Here is a 19,278-nt window from a genome sequence, read left to right as displayed (position 1 = left end):
TAGAGTAAAAAAACCTCTTTGAAAGTTCTCGGTAATTTAATAGGTAATAGATCAAAAAGTCAACGTTGTTTAGTCTTTGACAGTATTTTAATGATGTCATCGGGTAGAACATAAAACGTTTAAGTTTTTTTAAACACAACCGCCTAAGATTTTTTAAAGATCTATTGAGAAGTATTTATACCGGGATAATAAAACTCGACTTTATAAACGGAGAACCATGGGGCCTATTCTAAACTCTTAACATAAATAAATTGACAGTTTTAAAAAAGTGTCACCTTTTCCACAATAAACATTGTGAAAAGGACAACAATACATTAAGACTGCCGGTACAGATTTCCGTACAAACGGGCCGTATTTGTGATTAGCAAAACAAAGGAATAACTTGTAAGAAGGGATGAGAACTTGGGTTGTTGGATGAGAATTAAAACCTTCCATTACATAAAAGTATAACTTATTGCGATTCAGATAATTCAATCAATCATTTATTGCCAAGTAATAAAGAATTTCATTGTTCATATGTTGTCTTACGGAACGTTTGACACAAGTTTACGAGTTCCTTGCACTGTTCTCCGCAGTACCTACCTCGTTTTCCTAACACTATTAGGTATTTTTTATATATATTTCTTGTGTGCATGTGTATGTCACTGAACTCCTCCTAAACGGCTGGACCAATTTGAATGAATGTTTTGGTATGCGTTTGGGTGACACCCTGGATGGTTTAGATTTACAAAATATCAGCCAAACAGATGGCGCTGGGCTCCGCTAGTATCTATATATAACAGTAGGTATTATTTTTGATTGTGTTTTTATTATTATTAGTATTATTTACCTCTTACTTAGTTTTTAATTCCTCGTAATTAAGTTTTGTGTTAATGTTATAAATGCACAACTTTCGTTTGTTTATAATTTATATATTACTAGCTGTTGCCCGCGACTTCGTCTGCGTTTAATTTTGTTTTTTGTTGTGGCAATAAATTTAATTGTAGATCTAAAAAAAATTAAGTATGTAGGTAGTATCGCTATGCCTTAAATGAGTGGCTTGCTGCTGTCCGCTGAGGAGTTCTGTCCTCTATCTCCAACCAAAGTTTGGGCAAAATTAAACACATATTTATTATTTTTGTACTACCGTATCGCGAAGCCTCAACATCACCTCCTTTATTTGACCGGATATAAAAGGTCATGTGAATTGGCAGCAGCTAGTTTGTCTGAAAGTTATTTTAAAAAAACAACATATTTATGATATCTATTTTATTTATCGAATATAACTTTTTATACACATGTGAATTAACTTCAACCGCCGACGATATAACGTTAATATTATGACCTTACGTCATTGGTAGGTCATTTCCAAAACAGAGCCTACCAACTTGAATTACAAATTGCAACGTTGTTTACATAATGTCATCAGGCCATTTTCCTCTGGCGAAATCACTCATATCTGGTGAAATCATAAGACAATCCGTCATCGGCTTTCTCTGGTGGGAGGCTTCGGCCACGGCTAGTTAACACCCTATCGACAAATCGTGCAGCTAAGAAACCAATTTGGGGTAAGGATTTAACATAACTGCTATATTCCCTAACAGGTAAGCCCGCTACCATCTTAGATTACATGATCACTTACCACCAGATGAGATTGCAGTTAAAGGCTAATGGGTGATTGCAGTAAAGAAAAAAACGTATTGGGCTACCTACGGACTAAATACCACATAGGCAGTGTCGTGTTCTATACATTCGTAGAAGCACTGCCTTCCGTAATTTCTTGATATAACTCTTATAGTAGGAGCATTTATTTTAATTTTATGCCATCTTCCTGCTTTATGCATGGTTATAAACTATATGCACGCCACAACACTTAGGTATCCATTATCGGAACCCGATGGAAATATCATCACAGTCTACATACCTACAATACTAATAAAAAGTCACCTTTTTGCCCCCCGTCCTTGAATCGTTGGCCATTATACAATTTAGATCAATTTACCGATCATCACTAATTAAAGAATCTTAGTCACGGTTAGACTTGTATAGAACACCTTTGTTTTACAGATTTTCAAAAAAGACTTATGGCCGTTTCACTAAACCTAGTGAAGAGTTGGAAAAAAAAACATTCATTACCTTTTATGTGATATGTTTGAGTGAACGGTTAATGTATGCCGAGGAATCTCTTTAGGAGATCCGTAGGAGAACTAGAGTTACCGATATAGCTCAGCTAGTCGCGAGCTGAAGTAGCAATGGGCAGGGTACATAGCTCGGAGAACCGGACGTTGGTGTCTTAAGGTGCTGGAACGGCGACCCTGCACCGGAAAACGCAGCGTAAATCGCCCTCCAACGAGGTCGACAGATGACATCAGGCGAGTCGCTGGGAGCCGCTGGAGGCAATCGGCCTAGGACCGTTGTTTGTGGTCGTCCTGTGTTGGCGTGGACGTCCATTGGTTGAAATGACGATGGGTTCGTAAGATTTATTTGTGGAATCACAAATTCTTTGTTATACAAATAAAATGTTCACAGCCTAACTCTTTCATAAATTTTATTTGCATTTGAGTTGATGCGGCATGGAATAATATTTCTATCAAATATCCTTGCTCATTTATGGCACTAAATATGTGTGTATCCATATTTATACTTAAACAATCGCTTTTCCGTGGGAACTTAGGCATCTAAGTTAAATATAACTCTTTAATGTAAATGCAACATTGTGTAAGAAAACATAGGAATAAAGCTATGACATACGATGCTCGGGTTTGTGGTGTTTCAATATTATTTTTTGACGTGACAACGTCTTATAATTCGATGGAGCCGGCTGCACGCACGAAAAAACATGACTCATGCGCCGTTACCTCGATCTGAGGCGTTCCATTTAAGGCTTGAAGTGCAAGCGAGAGCGTGGAACGAGCAACAAAGAGGAACAGTCGGCCTCCGCGTTTGGCAGCGTTCGACATCTGTCTCTCTCCTACTTGAGTGAGCGATGCGTCCGCGTGGACAGTTACATTGTTCGTCGAGTATGAAGTGCAGTGAAAATTGAATGTGGTGTCAATTGTTAAACAATTGCTCAACGCACATTCATACATTGTAAAAGATTTGACATTGTAAAAAAATATTGACATAATTGTATTTATGCGTACAAATAAATGTAACTAGAACAGTTGTGATTTCCATTTACCTCCTTCTCGACATCTATCAAACAAATAAAATTAAAACTTTCTTTTGAAAAATGCAACCATTCCATCAGTATTTTCTTATGACGTTGTCACGTTCAACTATCGTCCGTAAACCGACTTTACAGAGAACCGATTTTTTCCCGTGTTTACTTTATGTTAGTGATAATAATTGAAGAAGTATAGTTACAGTGCTCTCCGTGACACACAGGTTAGACAATATCTATTCCCTAACTCCGGGCATGACTTATAATGAATTATTTGACAGATAAACCTTCCCGAATGGAGCCCAGCGTCTCGGGATCTGTAGACAGTATAATTAAATTACAAATTCATTTAATGCGATCCTAATCTGACAGTCTCTCGCTAGAAATACCATAGGTACCTACTAGATTGGTATCATGTGAAATAAGCATAACGGCGCGGTGGATTGATTAGAAAACTTCGGTTCAATTTCCTTCAATTGTTTAATGACTGATAAAGAGATTGGTCTACCTACGTCATCTGTTTGTGTGTTCATGTAGGTACCTATTACCAGTGGCGTGCATAGAGGATATGCACAGGGTGTGCAGATGATAAAAAATTAAGTAAATCTCCAGTACGAGTTATAAATACTTATGTGTAGGCTTTTCATAACTCTTACAATGCATATCCTTAAGTTTTTTATAACTCATACTGGAGATTTTCTTATTTTTTATCATCTGCATACTGTGTGCATACCCTCTAAGGCTCTATGCACGCCACTGCCCATTACACCAGTTTCACGTTAGTTCATCAACATCTTTAGGTGCCATCTTCGTATTGAAGTTCGGAGGTAAGCCGTTCGAAAATCGTACGATGATGTGCCAGTATTATTATTATTATTTAACTCTATTTGTATACTACATCATTAAGATATACAAAACTAAAGTTCTATCAGCAAAGTCCTAGGTGACACTGTACACAATACTCAACCAGACCAGCGCGTACAAAACACACAACAACCATCAAATACTCAAATGTGTTCAAGGACACCAGGCCCCTCCAACATTACTTACACACAAAACACGCGGCATTTACCAAGCGGAATGAATAGATCTTACCCAAATCATACACATACTTATCACAATAGACGACGAGGGAGAGGCAGAGGGAGGAGAAGAAGAAGTACAGAACACCATAATATAGATACATAGAATGGGGATATAGATATATTTTTTCCTGTAAGTTGCGGGACGGGATATTTATAACAGCCGACACAGGAAGTCGAGAAAGTGAAAATTACAAAAATAAAATAAAAACAAAAACATGAAGAAGGAATACAATACAAGAGGCGGCCTTATTGCTTAAGCGATCTCTGCCTTTGAATTAGGAAGTTCCGAATAGGTATGTCCGGTCCACTCTCTTATATCGAACCACTTCTTCCTCGGTCTCCGATTTGCTCTTTTCCCGGTAAATTTCCCTTCAAGGACCAATCTTGGAAACTTGTACAGCCCTTTTTAGGTGACTGAAAAACGAAACTTGCCATGACTATGACGTTTTTCATCAGTTTTCGTTAGCATTGGGCCCTTTTGTAATACTTGACTGTTAGAGATGAATTGTCTCCATAATATTTTATACATGTTTCGTAATGACCACATCTCATCATGAAATGCTTACAACCGTCTACAACTTTCCGTCTTTAAAATCTAATTTTCGCATTATTTAACAAAACCTAACCAGCCACTTTGGTCTCACAGTTACGTTTTGCCGTTGCCTTCGAATCCTAGATGTAGAGCTTATTGTGACAGACCTCGTCCGGGGAACTACTACCGCAATTTTTAATTCTGCCGCTAAGCTACATGCTGTGTTCCTGCCAGAAGGTCTGGGCGTGGTGGCCGGTGTAATTATAGGCACATGAGGCTTAACACCTACGTCTCAGGTCGATGGAGACGGGGCGCCACGTTACAGCACGTGTTCCTTCGACGGGTTGCTCTGTGTTTAGGCGATGGTTCTCGGTGCAAACTTAAACTGTAATAGAGGTAAAAAAGTAATTCCTTGCGAACGAAGTCGACTGCAATTGCTAGTACCTAAATAATAATGTTAGTCAATATAATATTGGTAATTTTTTATAGTCACTGGAATCGATGTGCTAATAATATGAAAGCAAGTAACAGAACCGGTACGGATTCAATTAATACTCAAAGAGCTAGCTGGTGATAAAATGTGATTGAAGTTTTGTTAAATTAAAAGTAAAATAATGCGTCTCGGGACGCATTACGGATGTGTGTCATGAAACGGTTTATTAATGGAAACGAATATAGCGTAATTAAAATAATATGGCATATTGCCAAAAAGCTTTTTTAAGAGAAAATTAGGTATAAGAGAAAAGTATTTTTTTTTTTCTTTCAATTTAATGAAGAAGATAGAAGCAATGATAGCACAGTGGGTAGGAGCAAACTTCACTTTCCGTTTTAAGTATGTTATCAAAATATCACTTGCTTCAACGGTGAAGAAAAACATCGTGAGGAAACCTGCATGCCTGAGAGTTCTACATAATGTTCTCAAAGGTATGTGGAGTTCACCAATCGGCATTGGGCCAGCTTGTTGGACTACGGCCTTAGCCGCTTCTCATTGTGGGAAGAGACTCATGCCCTGTAGTAGGCCGGTAGTGCGATGAAAAGGGTAGCTCGATTTAAGTTTCCAAGCCAAATGACGGTCTATTAATTTAAAAGCTGCATTATTTAAACCTCTACCTTCCCTGAAAAAGGTTACTATGATCATTTAGTCAAAAAAAGGCTACCAAATAAAATAATTCCCACTAGTTCTCCGACTATCATTATTAGATAGAAACCTCAAACCAGAATTTTGTTTGCTTTAGTAATATGTACCTAATGTTCATCGCCTTAGGGTTCCGTACCACTTAATCGAAAAATTTAACTCTTACAGGAATACCTGTAGGTACTTAGTACAGGTCTTACAGGTTATATACCTACAGGTATTCTCCGTTCGTCAAAGCCTATTTTCTACGAATATGCTGTACTGAAAAATTTGAGTTCAGGTAACCGAATTATAATTGGGTTACCTGACCTTAAGTTTTTCAGACGGACATATCGTAATTAAATGTTATCTGATTTTTGGGTAATATTAGGAAATAAAAATCAAATGCTATCATAAAAAACAAAAAGAAAATACAGTGAACAGAAAAAATATTAGTTAGAAACATCCACGGGAGACAGTTAATTTATCTACTTGCTGTACTGAACCGCCGGTCACGTCAAAGCCTATTTTCTACGAATATGCTGTACTGAAAAATTAGAGTTCAGGTAACCGAATTATAATTGGGTTACCTGACCTTAAGTTTTTCAGACGGACATATCGTAATTAAATGTTATCTGATTTTTGGGTAACATTAGGAAATAAAAATCAAATGCTATCATAAAAAACAAAAAGAAAATACAGTGAACAGAAAAAATATTAGTTAGAAACATCCACGGGAGACAGTTAATTTATCTACTTGCTGTACTGAACCGCCGGTCACGCGATTCAGACTCACAGTTCACTATTTTTTTATATGTGAATTTATCTCAAGTTCAGCAGGTAAGCTTATTTATCGTTTTATTTTAAGGAAAAAGATTTTCCCTGCTTCATGATGATTACCAGTCGCATCTTGGATATGTTCTAAGGTCGTACCTACTGCTTGGTAAAATGGTAAACCTATACTATATCACGACGGCTGTTTTGGTAATGTGTTGTGCATGCATATGTTTACTGTTTTAGCGTACGTGAACGGAGACAAATGCGTAAGTTGGTATAGCTGAGGCCAATATTCCTCTTTATGAGACACAATTCAAACCAACAGCGTGGTTAAAAGCACGTTTGTTATATAACAAACGGGCTTTACGTACGTGCAGTACGCAGTGTTGCCTATATAGGCAACACTGCGTACTGCATATATATATGCGTACCAATGATTTACCAGTTTGCCATATCTACTCGCAGCTTTTCTTCACCTCACTTCCGTTGAAACGCACAACTTACTTATTAACTTACAATTATTATGAACTACAATAAATATATCGTTGAATACAACAAAAATGAGTTCATTATTGACGGCCGATTGGCGCAGTTTGCAGCGACCCTGCTTTCTGAGTCCAAGGCCGTGGTTTCGATTTTCACAACTGGAAAATGTTTGTGTGATGAGCATGAAAGTTTTTCAGTGTCTGGGTTTTTATATGTATATTATAAGTATATATATATATTATTATAAAAATATTCATAAGTCATCTCACTACCCATAACACAAGCTACGCTTACTTTGGGGCTATATGGCGATTTGTGCATTTTCGTAGTAATATATATATATAATTACTAGCTGTTGCCCGCGACTTCATCTGCGTTTGATTTTGTTTTTAAAGTATTCAGTATCGCTAAGCCTTAAGTGAGTATTGTAGTATATATATAAATATATATATAACACTAGCCGTTTCCAGCCCGCTTCGCTGGGCGAATTGAAAAAGGAAATAAATTACATTTTATGTTTCATTTTTATTTATTTTTTTCATATTTTTTTTATTCTCCTTTTTTTTATTTTTGTATGAACATAAATAGGCCCCGCGGATAGAACTGTAAGCATCGATATTGTTTAGACTTACTCAAATTCCAAATTCCATCGATTTAACCTGTATCTTTCATCCAGGTGATTTTTCTCACTAATATTCATTGTAACTTTCAATGTGCAATCATTATAACATTTCCGTGCCTTTCTTCCAAAAATTAATAATAATTGACAGGAAGAAAAAAAATTTGAAATGAGCATTGAAAGTTTAAGTTAAAGTCATTGCAAGTCTCATATGTGAAGTTGAAATCTGTCTAGGTTCAAGTGCGACGAATTTTCTGTTAACTAAAATTTTCTCCGTGACATCAATTTTTTATAGAAAATTAATTGTGCATGTTTTTTATGAATTCTATTAGAATAAGTAACTAAATTTCTTTTCCACATCTCATGTGCTTGGAAAATGCATTCATTTTAATCTGTTACATTTCCGCGATCCCGCGATAAAAGAATTCGTCGGTTATGTAGTCTGCAAAAGTAAAATTAATGTAAAACTCTTAGTCCGTTGATTGGATAGCTACATGTAAAGTTAAGTTTTTGAAACCTCTCAATGACTTTTTCTCCGCTGCCAAAAAGACGATTGTTGTAAGGCAATACACGAATATCCCTACATACACGAAGATCCCCACCAAATTTGGAGTCTGTAGAAGTTACAGGTTAGAAATAAAAATTTTAGATTTTAACACCCACCCCCGCAATTCCTGTCGGAAGTAGACTTTATTGAAATCCATTTTGAGATGTTCTTTATGTGAATAATAAAAGATTCCTACCATATTTAGAATTTTTAGAAGCTATATTTCGAAATTGAAATTTTTTATTGTTAACATCCACCCCCGCGAACCTTATTGGAGGTGATTCATTGTAAAATCCGCTCGAAGATCATTTTTGTATTACATATAGAACACTCTCACTAAATTTGGAGTCTATAGGAGCTATAGCTTGGAAATTGAAAATTTTCATTGTTAACGCCCCCGCAATCTTCTTTGGGGTGGGATATCGTAAAATTTGTTCATAAATCATTTTTACATCACTTATAGAAAATTCCTACAAAATTTGGAGCTTGTAGGAGCTTTAGCTGGAAAATTAAAAATATTAATTGTTAATACCCACCCCCGCAACCCCCTGTGGGGTGAGCTATCGTAAAATTCGTTCATAGCCTATTTCTACACCTCTTACAGAAGATTCCTACCAAATTTGAAGTCTATAGGAGCTATAGTTTAAAAACGGGAATTGTTCATTGTTAACGCCCCCGCAATCCCCTTTGGGGAATGAATTTCTTAAAATCTATTCATAGCTGACCTCTACATAGCAAAAGTAATATTCCTACCAAGTTTCACGTTTCTAAGTCTTATGGTTCCCGAGATTTCGTGGTGAGTGACTATATAGATGGGAATTCTTCGATTATCATCGAAATTTTTTACTTTTTATCGGGCTTTTTTAAAATTTTCTTACATACAAAACTTTCTCCTGACAATTTTGAAGATAAAAAAAAAGCCCAATTGGTCCAGCCGTTCTCCACTACCGTGAGTAGATTCTTAGCTGAATGTAAAAAACCATAATCCGTTTAATACACTCTGTTGAAATCCATGAAAACAAAAGAATCAAGAGAAAATGCTTATCTTTTGTTTTTAATAGCGGGATAAATGTTCATAAAAGTAAAACAGCAATAAAAAAATGAAGGAATGTTGGAATTCAAAAAATAGATAGCCATAAACCATCTAGGAAAAATTTCGCATCGAATGGTGGTAGTTTCATGTCGATACGATCAGTGGTTTAGGCGTGATTGAGCCTCAAACGAAGACCATTTTCATTATATATATATATAGATGTGACAAATAATTTGCAATAAAATAAAATTGCGACTATAATTAAAGATCTAAGATATCCTATCTCTTAAGTTGGACCAGACTGCTCACGGTGAGCCAATTTTATTTAAAATCGGTTAAGTAGTTTAGGAGTTCATCGCGGACAAACATCGTGACAGGAGATTTATATATATATAAATATAAAATTAAATTATTTAAATACCTCTCTTCGGGAAAGCCACTAAATTATTAAACTCATGTAGTTTATAATTTCTGACTGTTGACAACCGCTGGCGATGTCATCTCCATACAAAATTCGGGATGTACAGCAGCAGCTGTCAAATTAGTGACTAACAGGGGCAGCTCCAACCAGTTTGAGGTGGGACATCGCCTTTAGTAATTTACTACACTATTAATTACCCACAAAATCGTAACCTATCGATAGCAAATACGTATTGTATTTAAGATACGTTTGTACGTATTGAGTATTGAATTGTATTTTTGCTACTTTATACTTAAGAACCCATAGCAACCCGTGTAATTCTGATGTACGCATCAAAAGTGCCACCTATGGGCCGACTTGAATAAAGATATTTTTGACTTTGACTTTAGCAAGCTTTTGGGGAAATATATTTAATACAACCAGACTCAAGAGTTGCTGGTGGCAACCAATTGCAGGGAGGTCTAGACGCGTCACCGTGACGTCGGATCAGGGGAACTTAAGCCGAAAGCAAGAGAAGGACAATACAAACTCAATTTTGCTTATTATATAACATGAATACAACACATTAACATTAATTAAGCAGATTAAGGGCGCTTTTAAAGAATAAGTCTCCTCTAAGACATAGAAGGGTTGAGGCCGTAGTATACCACACCGGCCGAGCGGATTGGTAAACTTCACACGCAGTTGGAAAAATTATTGAGAACTTTCAGCTACGCGGGTTTTCACAATGTTTTCTTTCACCGTTTAAAGCAAGTAATATTTAAATTGCTTGAATTAAAAAACCCACATAACTCCGAAAAGTCAGTAGTGCACTGTGCGTGCCTAACTCGGTCTCCACGAAAGGAAAGCCAGAGGCCTTACCTTAGTAAGTAAGGTTCCGGCTTTCCTTTCGTAGCCTAGTGGCTATGACCGCTTGCAGCTTTTGTTTGATCAAAGATACTTGTCAATAAAATGTTGATCAAACACCAAACGACGCGACGTTGGATCGGCAATAGGACAATGAAGGAAATAGAATAGAAAATTGCCACGCAAAAATAGATCGATGATTTGGTATAGCAGAAACTGTCAATCAACATTCATATCCATTCTAGTAACGATCGATTGTTGTGTTCATACTCTGTTGATCGATACAACGATTAATATAGTCCAGACGTTTTGGTAACACGCTTACAACCACAGACAAACATTATTCCATATATCCATACAATAGTACGCATGCATAAATGTTTTTTTAATTTCATATGTTTATTTAGGTTTTACACTGTGCTATTCGAATACGGCGGCACGTAAGAAGATCTCTTCGGATCGACCCGCAATATATTCAACAGTATCCATATATTTTTAAATAGCTAGCGAATGAGAGCTATTATGTCAGTAAATGAATGTTTCTTTATAAATTAACATTAAAATTTCTGTAATGCAATATATTCTTATGTAAGCAAGTAGTGTAGGTACGTAGTGTTTAAGGTTACGAATTAAGTTATCGCCATCATCTTACTTCCTTGCAAACCAAAGATGTGTTATGTATCTTACGCATCAAAAGTGCCATGTATACGCTAGTTTGAATAAAGAAATACTTGACTTTGACTTTGACTTTGATTTCGTAATTTGTATAAATCGCCCTCGTCCCGGTAACAGCCTTTTCTAAGTGAGGTGACCTACAAGTAAAATTGTTAGTCTACCTCCTAAAAAAATTCCAAAACCTCTTGTACTTATTGCTTTAGGGTTTTATCATAATATTATCCTATAAATATTTATATAAGCGCCCCAAATGTAGCAAACAATGTGGGCTTTACTGATAACGTAGGATCAATAATAATTCATTCAACCATATAGGTACGCTTTTGTTCCGATATAAAATAATGGTCGTGAAATAGGTAGATAGGTATAATATGTGGGCTATTGAATTTCAATTTGCTTTGTAGAGATAACCAATTTTCTACCAACCTAAAGGGGAAAGTTTATGGTTGATTACATTTTATATTGCGTACACACACATAATATGATAGGTAAAATAAAAAAATACAGAGATGCGTGCCTAAAGTTATTTAAGCCATTTAGGCGCGCAAATTTTATCAATTATACGTAGGTGATGATCTTCATCTTTAACCGCCTTCAAAAAAGATCGAGACTAAATCGCTTTCGATTATCTTTTTTCATCCAATAGTGTTTACCGTCTAACACTCTAAACTGTCTCGTTTCTATTTGTTAAGAGATTCAACTAGTGACCAAAATTCTGTTTTCGATCTTCAAATTGCGCCAAGAAATATATCAGGCTAAATTCCTCATTTTGGTAAATAACGATGCGCTCCCTAAAATGATGAAGTTATATACAGTTATCAGCACTAATAACCAAATACCTCCAACACTACCTATAGACTGTAATCGTAAGAAGTAAGCTCAAAACCACTTAGTTATCGTTTGAGGAACGAATCACTCTCACAAAGGTATGACTCAAATCTATACCAAGCTGGTGATGCAAGCCAATTGTTATGGGTTGTTTCCTCCAATAAGTAGTTGGCTATTGTGTACGCCTACAATCGCTGCTTTGACGTCATATACGTGTAGATACTGAGATAACAATAAGAATTGATTTTTATTGAAATTGGTGTTGCAAACTTGCCCGCCGTAGAGGGCCGGGTGATTCTAAAACAATGCTGTTTTAATAATAACATTAATTTTTTTAGCGGCTCAGCGGCCAGTCGGTTTTGAAATTATTTTTATTTCTCTAATAATAAAAATTATAAAAAAAGTAAGAATTTTGCAATATTTGGCAACGATGCAAAAAACGACGAGGTGCTATTATAAGTTCGCCGTGTCTGTGACAAGCGTTTTTTTTTGTTTATAATGTGAATTAGTCGGTGTTCATAGCTGTGAAAAATCGATCCATGAAGGCCCCCGCTACAAAATGACAGTTTATATTTTTTCACAACTCCCTCAATATGGATATCAAATTAAAGGGATTGACTTGACCAGTAGAATTATGTACAATATTTTCAAAGGGACTGTAAAATCTTTCTAACTGACGATTTGAAAAAAAAACTTTTTTTTTTTTTTATTATATGTTCGATGCCTCAGGCATGTTTTTATTATTAAATTGAGGGAAGTGGGGTGATGACTGATAGTACTGTCGGCGACTAGCTTTTACTTTAGTTTAGAATAATTAATATAAGTAGTTGAATAATTATTATAAGCAGTTAACATTTAAGATATTTAGGTAGAATAGATTTTATTTAGATGTTAACTAGACGATTATTTAGTAAAATAGTTAGACTGAATAAGAAATATTATTAAATAAAGAGTCTCCAATGGCGGTCGAGTACTTTCACGCTCGATAGCTCACCAAGAGTTCTCGACCGAGAAATTAATATAAATAGACCACTCTGGCCGAATGCCAATGACGACTCGCGCATCCGTCCCGTACGGATGTCTGTCTCGCAACCGATTGCTCGAGGTGAAAGTGTCAGTGGAAATCAGTGTCCGTTTCTGCGTTGTGGTAGTGCAGTGTAGTTCTAGGGTCTAGGTTTCCTGTAAGTACACGTGTTATTATTAGCGTAGTTTAACACCCTCGTCACCTAAAGGCGAGGCCCCATAGGGCCACACCCTTTTTTTAGGCACACACCTCCCTGCATGGCAGGGAGGTCAACCGCTACCCCGGGGGCCGCCATGGCCCTCGCCGACTCCGACCTTAATCTGGAGGCCCTCTTAAAGGACCTCCAGGAGAATAACGCGGGTTACCTAAACCGCTTTAGGACTGTTAGGCCTAGAGTGTTCACGGACAGCCCGCAATCCCCGGCTCCCGCAGAGCCGATTACCGACGACCCGGTCGCTATCCCTGCGATAGCGATCGAAGAATCTACCTCCCCGGCATCATCCGAGACCGACGACGGCTTCACCGTCGTCGGTGCTAAAAAGCGGAAGCTTAAGGCTTCCAAATCCAAGGCGAACCCGCCAAAGAAAGTGGTAACGGACCGCCCGATTAAGACCCAGTCCCAAGCGCCCCGCGCAGCGCCTCGCGCAGCGTCCCAGGCTTCCCCTGCGGACGAAGACGAGCCCGAAGACTCCCCTATGGAGGAGCAACCCCAACCCAGGGATAGAATCCCACCTCTCTTCATCCGCGACAAGCTCGCATGGATGAAAATCATCCCGCTTCTTGAAGCGAACGGCATCGGCTTCACCGGTGCCCGATCCACCGCTATAGGCATTAGAGTACAGTGCCTATCCTCCGACGACCACCGTCGGCTAACTTCAATGCTCAGAGAGCATAATATAGGTTTTCATACCTACGCCCTAAGAGACGAACGCATTCTCCGCGTCGTCATTAAAGGATTACCGAAGGAGATTAGCTCCGAGGTAATAAAAGCCGACCTTTTGTCGCAAAATCTACCTGTCCTGGAGGTACATAGGATGTACAATACCAGGACGAAATATGTCTACGAGATGGTTCTCGTTTTATTAGAACTTTCCCCCGAAGGTAAAGAGATTTACAATCTCGAAAAAGTGTGCCACCTTTCAGGACTCACTATCGAGAAGCCCCATAACAGAGGCAAGGTCGGCCAGTGCCACCGATGCCAACTGTACGGCCATTCCGCAAGGAATTGTTTCGCCCGCCCTAGGTGCGTCAAGTGCCTGGGCGACCACGGCACCGCCGATTGCTCCCGACGGGACCCGACCGTCGACGAACCACCGAGCTGTGTACTCTGCTACACCCAAGGGCACCCCGCGAATTATCGCGGATGCCCAAAGGCGCCGCAGTTTACACGGCGCAGGGGTCCGCCGCCGGCTCGGAGACCCGCAGCACAGCCCGCCCAACGCTTCGTCCCAGCGCCGGTACCCGCTACCAGCGCATGGGCCAAGCCCCTTAACGGAGCGCCTAGCGCCTCCGCCCCCGCCCCCGCACCGGTGCCGGTAGCCCCTCAGGCCACCGCACCGGCAGCGGCCCACCCGGCCTCAGCGCCCTCGCCCATGCACCTATCTCCGGATATGGACCCCCTGGACTTCATCCAGTACCTCGTGTCTGCGGTTGACATGAACGAGGTAAAATCATTCTTTGCAAAGGCAAAGGTCTCCCTCAACCAGGCTATGCGTGAACACTCTAGCCTCCTAACAACCATCGGGACTATCCAAAAAGCAATCCGTTAATGGGTAGTACATATAAAGGTAGGGTAAAACCACACTCCCTGGCAGTCAGCTTCTTTAATGCAAACGGCATTATCGATCAAATGCATCAAATCCGTGAATTTATATGTGCACAACAAATCGATATCTTCCTAGTGCAAGAGACCTTCTTAAAACCTAGTAGAAGCGATCCCAAAGTTGGAAATTATAACTTAATTAGAAATGATCGGACCACCAACCGGTTGGGTGGTACCGCGATCTATTACAGAAGGGCTCTTCACTGCACTCCTCTCGATCCTCCACAGCTTACCAACATGGAAGCCTCCGTATGTCAGGTGGGTATGACCGGCCATCCGTCGATCATACTAGCATCCGTTTATCTCTCACCGAACAAAACCTTTTTAGAGAGTGACTTACTCGCTCTCCTCTCCTTAGGTGACTCTGTCATTTTGGCTGGCGACTTCAACGCTAAGCACACCGACTGGTCCCGCTCCACTAACGCGCACGGACGACAACTTAACATACTTGTCAGACGACCCGACCTCAACTTTATCGTAGTTGCCCCAGACTCGCCGACTCGCTTCCCGATGTCGGATAGTTCGATCGACCGACCGGACATACTCGACATAGCGCTCCTCAAGAATATCACCCTTCAGGTGAACTCTGTGGAAGTGCTATCCGAGCTATATTCGGATCACAGACCTGTCAAACTACAGCTAGGCCCCGTAGGCCCCGCGATCCTCCCGACCCGTAAAGTCATCGACTTCAAGAAGCTCTCCGGGCTACTCGAAGCGAAGGACTCTGTGCACCTCTCTAAAATTCCTGACGTCGTAGAGACATTAGAGCAAGCCCAGGCAGCCTCACTGCACCTGACCAACCACGTTTGTGACGCTACGAGCGAATGCTCCCGCGAGATGCCGTGCGGATTTTACCGCATGGTACTCACGGAGGACGCGCGAGAGCTAATCACAAACAAGAATAGGGCCCATAGGGAGCATGACAAATATCCGACACGACAGAATCGGTTAGAACTCTGGAGAGCCCAGAGGAAGGTAGTGTCTATCATTACCGCACTCCGACACGGACAATGGGACAGGTTCTTGGGGGAGCTCTCGCCATCGCGTAGTGCGTTCTACAAACTGGCGAAGGCTCTCAAAATGACCCGCGCTCCCGCCCTCCCACCGTTAGCACGCCCCGACCTTCCGCCCGCCTTTGAAGATATCGATAAGGCTGAATGCATGGCTGACTGCCTCGAATCCCAATGCTCTCCGAGCACCGTATCCATTGATAGGCCCCACATCTTGCGAGTCGAAAGCGAACTCGCAACAATCCTCTCGACCCCTCCCGATGGTGAACCTCTCGCCCCGACGACCTGCGATGAAGTTCATACTATTATCAAGGGTTTCCACTCTAAGAAAGCCCCAGGCCCCGACGGCATTACCAATAAAACCCTAAAGTTACTCCCAGGACAAATTATCAACCTACTTGTGGTAATTTTTAATGTATTCTTGGCAAACTGCTACTTCCCCAACCAGTGGAAGGAAGCAACAGTCATAGGTATCCACAAGTCGGGCAAACCCCGCGACCTTCCCTCCAGTTATCGCCCTATAAGCCTCCTCAACACCTTAGCAAAGGTGTATGAGAGGGTAATATTACACAGACTGAAGGCAGTCGTAGAGGAGAAAAACCTCCTTAACGACGAGCAATTCGGCTTTCGAGCCAAGCACTCTTGCGTCCACCAAGCGCACCGCCTCACGGAGCACATACTGGCAGGATTCAATCGATACAGACACATGGCCCCCACTGGGGCCGTGTTCTTAGACATTGCCAAGGCCTTCGACAGGGTCTGGCACGCCGGCTTGTTGTACAAGCTGCACCATCTGGGCGTGCCAGCTAGTCTCGTTCGTTTGCTGCGAGCGTATCTCACCGATCGCACATTTCGCTATCGTCTAGACGGTACGCTCTCTTCCCCTAGACCCATACGAGCGGGAGTCCCTCAGGGCTCCGCGCTCTCCCCACTTCTATACGCGCTCTTCACGAGCGACATTCCCCGCGACCTACCGGCGACGGTCAAACTGGCCCAATTCGCCGACGATACCGCTCTCTTTGCGACCGATCCCAAAAAGAGCAACATTGCAAGTCGACTCCAAAAGGCGCTCCACCTGCTGGGCAAGTGGTTCCGCCTCTGGAGGATCGAGGTTAACCCCGAGAAGAGCGCAGCGGTGCTCTTCACGGGCAAACCGAGAGGCCGCTTCACGGTAAACCCCGCAGAGGTCACCCTCTACGGGCGTCCCATACCCTGGCAAGACAAGGCCAAATACCTGGGAGTAACGTTCGATCATAGAATGAGCTTCACCGCACACATTCGCAAGGCCCGCAACAAGGCTGCGTATGTGATGGGTCGTCTCTATCCGATGATTTGCCGCAAAAGCAAATTATCCCTCCGTCACAAGGTAACCTTGTATAAAACGTGCATACGTCCCATTATGACATACGCCAGCGTCGTATTCGCCCATCGCCCTCACAGCTCCTACAGGAGCTTTCAAGTCCTGCAGAACAAATTTATGCGTATGACCACGGACAGTCCGTGGTACATGCGCAACGTAGATCTCCACCGAGACCTCGATCTTCCCACCATAGCCCAGTACATGAAAACATTATCAAAGACCTACTTTGAAAATGCAGTCCGACACCCCAACCCCCTAGTGGTCGAGGCGTCCACTTATACCCCCGTCCCCGACGTCGAACCAAAGCGGCGACGTCCGAAGCATGTCCTTGACGACCCTGACGACAAAATAACTACCGACAACGTGTCCCAACAACACACACACACGCAACATTCACAGCGTCTTCGCCGGCGAAGACGAGGGCCCCGATTTCTGACGTCATCCGGACGTGGATCCTTACCACGGTCACGGGGGCGTTCGGACTAAACAATGATTAGTCCAAAAGTCCACCAACAGTCAGATTAACGTCGAACCGAGCCGAGGTCCGAGTCCTCGCAGGAGGCACCCTCGGGTCGACGTCTCCCATACTCCCCCCGATGTCGTCGAGCCCTGGGGCTCTTCTCATGGCGAGCTTTCGCGCTCGCCCCACTCCCCCGGTGACGCCGTAGCAACCCCTTAGGTGGTTATCGGCAAGTGTCCTTCCGAAAAAGCGAATGCCAATGAGTCGACCCGGAGCATTGAAACTAGAAACATCTCGTCTTTTATTGTGAAGAACATCCTGAAACCTCAAGAACGGTGTCGCTACCCCCACCACGGGCTACGACTACCTGAACACGGTGGACTCACGACCGGAGTGCGTAGCAGACGGGCGCCGACCAGCGCACGAGACAGAGCTCCAACTCTGTCTCAGAACATAAGGCAGGGTTCTTATACCTGCCTTATTTCGCGCCTCGTCACCCAGTGGGACACGTTCCCTTGGCGTTGGTTCGGCACAAAACGCCGACGCGCCGCAACAGATACTAAGGACCGTGCAGGGGTTTTTTAAATTAAAATTTAATTTATTGAAACTTATCGAGAAAATAACAAAATTGCCTTTAAGAGGCCCTTTGCTATGTCCGTCGTATTACTGCAATTAAAACATCCTTTCTGCCATTTTGGCTTCTGACAAAAAACTATTACAGTAATAAGAGAAATTGCTATAATATTTTCCCTGTAATCATAAGCCTCTATTATACTATTTATACTTTGTAAAATAGAGTTGTCTTGATCTGTAATATATGCTTACACCAACTCTTTTTAACACTATCTGCGTTCGAATGAAAATATTATTTTTTCATCCATTATAAATGAGAAAGTATTCTGTTCGATAGAACCGTTCAATCGATCTTGGTGAAATTCGTCACAAATGAACCTACCTAGTTTCCATTTTAGATAGATTTAAGATTTTTAGAACCATGCCGCATGGCTTGACCGATTGTCGGAGAAATTTTTCATAGACAGTTTGCGTCCAGGACACTCTATAGGACACATTTTCCCGGCATAGTTTCCTGGCGATATTTAAAACACCAAAATAAACGCCGACGAAGTCTCAGACAACTAATAGTTTACACATTAAGTTAGATAAGCATAATTTTTTAAACTTTCAGGTCGATAGCCTTAATTATGACTTACCTATACTACCCTACTTTCCCCATTTCATTACTATTTTAGTTCATACAAAATAGCTTTATTAAGTAAAAATTTAAATGACCTTCAATATGAGCTATAATTTGTTTTTACCTATTCCAATTATAATGAACCATAGCACGCTTCTGCGGTAATTTGCTAGTGCATTATTGGAACCAATAATAGAGACTGCACCATCAGTTCACCATGTCATGGAAATTCCGAAATACCTACCAACGACTTAAACCAAAATTTCACATCAATTTGATCTGCCAAAGGATCTTTTGCGGGT

This window comes from Pararge aegeria, chromosome Z (assembly GCF_905163445.1).
Source record: "Pararge aegeria chromosome Z, ilParAegt1.1, whole genome shotgun sequence".
Taxonomy (NCBI): domain Eukaryota; kingdom Metazoa; phylum Arthropoda; class Insecta; order Lepidoptera; family Nymphalidae; genus Pararge; species Pararge aegeria.
This window is presented reverse-complemented; position numbering follows the sequence as displayed.